Here is a 6,000-nt window from a genome sequence, read left to right on the forward strand (position 1 = left end):
AACAGGATAAGCCTTAAGAGCAAAAGGTTATAGAATTTCAAAATAGTAATAACCTCTTGTGCCAGTTTGAAGGTTTTATGTACCCCAGAAAAGCCATGTTTTAATCCTGATTTAATCCAATGGGGACAGCTGTTTCTTTTAATCCTGATTCGGTACTGTAGGTTGCAAAGCTTTGATTAGATTATCTCCGCAGAGATATGTCTCACCCAATTGTAGGTATAAACTTTGTTTAGATGGAGATGTGACTCCACCCGTTCCATGTAGTCTTGAATAGTTTTTGGAGTATTTTAAAAGAAGAAACATTTTGGAGAGAGTTCATAACCAGCGGAGAGTGAGCTAACAGAAACTTCAGCACAGCGCTGACAGACAGAGAACACAGACATGGATGTTTGGAGAGGCTCGGAGCCAAGTAGATGTCACCATGAGATATTAAGCAAGCCAAAACCTGGAGATGGCCAAGAGAAGCCAAGAGATGAAAGCCAGCCCTGGAGAAGCAAAGTGAGGAATGCCCAGAGAAACAGAGGCTGAAAGCAATGGAGCCCTGGAGCAAGGGATCAGCAGATGCCAGCCCTGTGGCTTCCCAGCTGATAGAGGAGTTTCAGATTCAGATCCATCAGCCTTCTTTGAATTAAGGTATCTGTCCCTGGATGCCTTAGTTTGGACATTTGTATAGGCTTAGAACTGTAAACTTGTAGTTTTATTCAATTCCCTTTATAAAAGCCATTCCAATTCTGGTATATCACATTCTGGCAGTTACAAACTAAACCACCACTGTTCTTCCTCATGTATGACTTATTCCAAGACACGCTAGTGTCTTGACTTTGGAGATGCAATTTCCCAAGCCCTTTACCAATGATAGAGGATACCAAGGAAAGATGTCATAACCATAAAAATAGTAGAGACATGTAAAGTTGCTGTTTGTTCAGAAGACAAAGATATTGTGTCTTTTTAGAGTAATTTAGGAGTTAGTATTTGAGCTGGGCTTTGAAATTTGGAGATACAACCAGATAGGTTATTTACACAGGGAAGAAACAGTATGAGGGCAATAAGCACCCTGGCAGGGAAGCCCAGGGTGAGGGATTTCAAGTTAGTTTGGCCAGATGCAGTTGAAGTTTGATGAAGGAGAGCCAAAAAAATAGGCAGGAAAGGTAAGCTGAGCCAAATCATGATGAGCTCAGGAATTCAAACATGAATGAGCAATGGAAACACTCATCTGGCTTTTGCAAGCTGGTAATGAAAGTCAGAGCTGCACTTCCTGCAGATTAACCAGGGACTTCAGCGTGTAAGCTACTTTGAATTTATGTACCAGCACCATGCTCAGGTATTAAAAGAGAAAGGGACTATGGTAAAGAGTTGTGCGGTCCAGGAGGTAAAGCCAAAAAAATATGAAATAGTCATAAACAAATTGCCAGGATGTAATTAAGAACTAAATTGGGTGATAACATCAATTGTCCCCGAACGTTATCATCTAGAAACCTCTTTCATAGTATTAATCTCAGTCTCTCAATAAGTTCTCAAATCAACTCTTTGAGGCAAATAGGAAATGTAATGAATGTGAGAATCAAAATCCATAGGCAGTAAGTGTTGGTTTGGAACTCAAAGCCAGATGCCGTGATGCTGAATCCTCTGCTTTTTCTATATTGATATGTAGGAGTTAAAGGAAAATTACATATAATTTGAGTTTCTCTGCCTTTAGGCTCACGAAGGACTATCATATAAACCCTGTTATCAGAGGGATGGAATAAAGTAGGAAGGAATCCCACCTGAAAATGTGATTTTTAACCTCTTGATTCTACCTGATTTAAGGGGCCAGGGTGATGTGAACAGGATGGAATGATAATACAAGATTCGAAGCCACATTTGGAAAAAAAGGAAGGAAGAAAGGAGAAAAAGAAGAAAGGGAGGGAAGAGAAAATATAGGTTATGCTAAGCTAATTGCCCATGAACAATAGTTCAATATTTTTCTGTGTGTGAACAAAGCATTCATGAAGTGGCTATTACTGACCAAGTAGTGTGATTACTAATGGATGTGATAAAAGTGTCTTTCATCAAGGATTTTGGGCCTATACATAAGGCAGGTTCTCCAGCTGTCTTGAAAACTCTGAGTCAACCAATAGCCTTTGAATGGATTGGCTTTCTCTTTACATCAGCCAAAATTGTTTTGCGGCTACTGAGAAGGCTGACTATAATTTCAATCAATGGATGTTTTTGTGGGTTGGATTATTTTCTCCAGAAAGATATTTTGATACCTAACCTGTGAATGTGCCCTGATTTAGACATAGGATCATTGTAGATGTAATAAAACTGAGGTTACACCAGAGTAGGGTGGGTCCTAATCCAGCATGCCTGGTGTTCTTATAGAAAGACACTTAGGAGAAAACCATGTGAATACGGAGACACATGGAAGAAAGACGTGCATGTGAAGACAGGGGCAGAGATCGGAATCACGCTACTACAAAGCAAGGAACACCAAGAATTGCTTGTGACTGCCAGAAGCCAGAAGAGGCAAGGAAGTATCCTTCTCTACAGGTTTCAGAGGGGTCATGGCTCTGTGGACACCTTGATTTCAGACTTTCAGCTTCCAGAACTGTAAGAGAAGAAAGTTCTGTTGTTTTCAGCTACTCAACTAGTAGCATTTGTCACAGTAGTTTTAGAAAATTAATACCGATATTGGGTATCCCTGAAAAGTTTCTGTAGCAAACCCAATACTGGCCTGGAACTCTAAGAAAGACCCACATCAGTCCTAGCTCATTACATCCTGTGCATCCTTAGACATGTACCTTACCCTCTATGAGCATATTTTATATCATAAAATTTTAATAACAATTTCCAGCCCATCCACCTTTACACAACAAGTAAATGCATGTGAAATGGCTCCATCAAATGTAAAGTGATTGATGCTATAGAAGTGTAAGGTACTTACTCTGCCTAAAGTATTTTGACTTCAAATCACAATTGGTAAGAAACTATTAAATATAGTATTTCAGATGCAATTCTAAACTGAAAACATTAAGTTATTTCTGACTCTTATATTGTTTATCCTCTTCTATATTCCCAGGACACAATGGTTTGTTACTTATTCAAGCAAAAGAAGACAAATCTCTCTCTTTATTCTACCCAGTTTGCCTGAACATCAAGCAGTGGAAAACAACTCAGCCATTCAGCTGTGTGATGGAAAAACTAAAGTGTTCCTGGGAGCTTAAAATAAGGTCTGGACATATATTAGAGGTTGGGGTTCATTCACTAGGTGGGGAACAAGCGGCAGAAAAACTACTACTCAAAAGCAGTGGCCTTTGCCAGTCTGTTTCCAAGGTGTTGAAGACAGGCCTGTAAGCTTGGGATGGACAAGTTAGGCAGCCAAGTTCACGACCACCCACTCAGGTCATGCACAGCAGATACCTGCTTCCCTCCTACCAGTAAATTTTCCGTCTTTCCCACTCAGGTTTACAAGCTGTGCTCTTCACTTTTGACAGACAACCAGATTATTATAACTGAAACCATGACCTGGAGATGTTTGCGGCATTCAGGGTTCAAGTTACTCTGTGGACAAGTGGCACTTCCATTGACTGAAGGCTTACTGAGAAAGTAAGTAAACTATACATGCCAGTGGAGTGGCTGTGGTTCCAAACTTTACGAGTACCTGGCTGTGATACAATGGAAGGGTCCTAAAAAGAGAAATAAAGACTACAAATATTTTGGATCTGTAACTTTCAAATGGCAGTTGCCTAAAGTCTTATGGTGACCCATGGCGCAGCCTATAACTGAAAGTTGATGAGCTGTTGCAAAAGCCCTTATATTTTTAGTTCTTTTTAGTTCTTTTCATTCTATCATGAAATACATGACTATCTACCTCAAAGAAGGCCCTAGTGATATGAAGAAGAATCCTGTTATTTCCAAACTGGCAGGTTATCCTCTGTTGGCATGGCAATGCCAGTGACTTGGTCTGGCCTCTTATCTCTATGCTAATTGTAGAGCAGAGGTCATCCACCATCGTGTTTATTTCATGTTAACATCTCTACTTTCAGATGGCTGCTTTTGTTTGTTCAATGTTGACTCCCACATTCATTGCAGCAATGAGAGTATGCATAGTCAGTCACCCCTGCAGGGATTTCCAAGGTCTTCTACTTATACTTTAAGATTTTAGCAGTTAACAAAGGTTGAGCCCTTCTTTTTACCTTTGTCCTCCTGTGACATAGTTATAAGTCACATGTGGTATTTGAACATATTGCTGCCTATCGTGAGAAGGCTTCTTTGTTTGCTTCATTCCTGAAAGCTTTTGGCCTTCTGATTGGTGTATTTTATACTAGGGTGACCTTGGGTAAATGAGTTCTTTATTTGATTTATTTGTCAAAGAGGATGGAGGGTCCAATCTATTAATGAATCTTAGGAGTTTTACCTTTAAAATACGCCCTGAACTTGACCACTTTGTTCTCCTCCATCCTTTCAACCATCGTCCACACTGTCATCATGTGTGGCCTAGAGTACCGTAATTGGCTTTTATTTCTTTCCTATTCTCTCCCTGCCTCGTGACTGTCTATTCTCTGCAAAACAGCCAGAATGATCTTTGCAGGATGCAGATGGGAACCTGTCGCCTGCTGCCATCAGTCCTGCAGGGACACCCACACAGAGCTAAACTGACGCCTTTAGGGGCCCGTGAGGTCTAAGGAAGTTGGTGACGGAAATGTGGGGAGAACGACAACCTGGATGGAGCGGGTCCCTAAGCCTGCCTTTCTCCCATTTGAACCTCATCCTCTGATGGCTTTTCTGTTTCCTCAAGACACTGCCATTCAAGAATTTTGAGCTCACTGCTCTTTCTTGCTGAAACTCTCTTTCCCTCAAATTCTCAGGCTTTACTTCCTTGCTTCTTTCAGTCTGCTCAAATGTCACTTCCTCAGAAAGAGCTTCTCCCATCCCGACCATCCTTTACCTTATAAAAATTGTCTTACTTTGCTTTCTAAAACTTAAAACTGCCTGACGTTATAGAATCCAGGTATTTCCACTTATTTCCTCCACTGGAAAGCAATGTTCATGCAGGTAGGCACACTATTTTGTTCACTTTGCCTACAAGGTGTCCTGTAAATATTTATTGATTTAATGAATCACTTGATGTCATCTTCACTGATAATTATGAGATGGTCTTAACCTTGTTTAAACGCAAGATGAAGCTGAGGTTCAGGAAGGTTACATTCTTCACAGGTGAGTAAGGAACAGGTCCAGAGTATCAAGTCTGGGCCTCCTGGCATCAAAGTCCTTGCTCATTTGTCTGTAGTTCTTTTCACATACAGTATTTGAGACAGGGCTTTGATGAAATTCATTTGGACATTTATTCAATGGCTATTTGTTGAAGAGTAAGATTATGAACGGAGATGAGGAAAAATATATCTATCAAACTTAATTTTCTCATTGAAAATCTAAAGCAAAGAAGCAACTTTTACAAATCATCAGCATCGTTCAGAGACTGTCCTCAAGAGCACGTGGACTCAAGCATCAGGCACTGAACCAGTCCTCAAGGGCTCATCCCCAAATCTGTGCCGGCCTCACCATCTGCTGCTGCCCCCTGCTCCTGCTAAACTGTTTTCTTGCATCACAATTACAAGTGGATATTTTAAGATAAAAAGCCATACCTGGCAAATAAAGAAGCATATTTGTTGTAAGTTTAATTAAATAAGTCTGGGCAGCCTTTTTGCAATATGGAGATTAACTGTCAAATTTATGTTAATACGATCTCAGAGAATAAAGCTGCTATAAAAAGTTTCTCCCCTCACCCCTCTCCTAAGCTCCTCCTGTTGCCTTGTTCAAGTTTCCTAAAATTGGTAGCATCTTATTAAAATATCACCAGGTCAGTCCTTCAAGAGCAAGGCAGTTAAAAATACCCAATAAACTGCAAATGTTAGTTTAAAGACATTAAGACAATAAGCTGAAATCCTATCTATTATGCAGACAGACAACTGTCAGCTTCTCTTTGGAATCATTCAATGCCCAGCTCTCTTTTATCTGATT

At 40.3% G+C, this 6,000-nt stretch overlaps 1 long non-coding RNA gene across 3 annotated transcripts in view; it reads left to right on the top strand.

The window, feature by feature from the left end:
* LOC143688676 (uncharacterized) overlaps positions 1–5,595 on the top strand; it is a 39,826-nt gene extending 34,231 nt beyond the window's left edge. The window contains exons 3-5 of one of the 3 annotated variants that reach the window (XR_013178215.1): positions 3,059–3,209; positions 3,443–3,585; positions 5,418–5,595. This is a non-coding gene — a long non-coding RNA (uncharacterized LOC143688676). Of the gene's footprint in view, positions 1–1,696; positions 1,772–2,361; positions 2,501–3,058; positions 3,210–3,442; positions 3,586–5,417 lie in introns of those variants that run through there. The other 2 variants (XR_013178217.1, XR_013178216.1) reach the window with 2 other exon arrangements.
* Positions 5,596–6,000: the final 405 nt, after the last annotated feature.

Source organism: Tamandua tetradactyla, chromosome 6 (assembly GCF_023851605.1).
Source record: "Tamandua tetradactyla isolate mTamTet1 chromosome 6, mTamTet1.pri, whole genome shotgun sequence".
Taxonomy (NCBI): domain Eukaryota; kingdom Metazoa; phylum Chordata; class Mammalia; order Pilosa; family Myrmecophagidae; genus Tamandua; species Tamandua tetradactyla.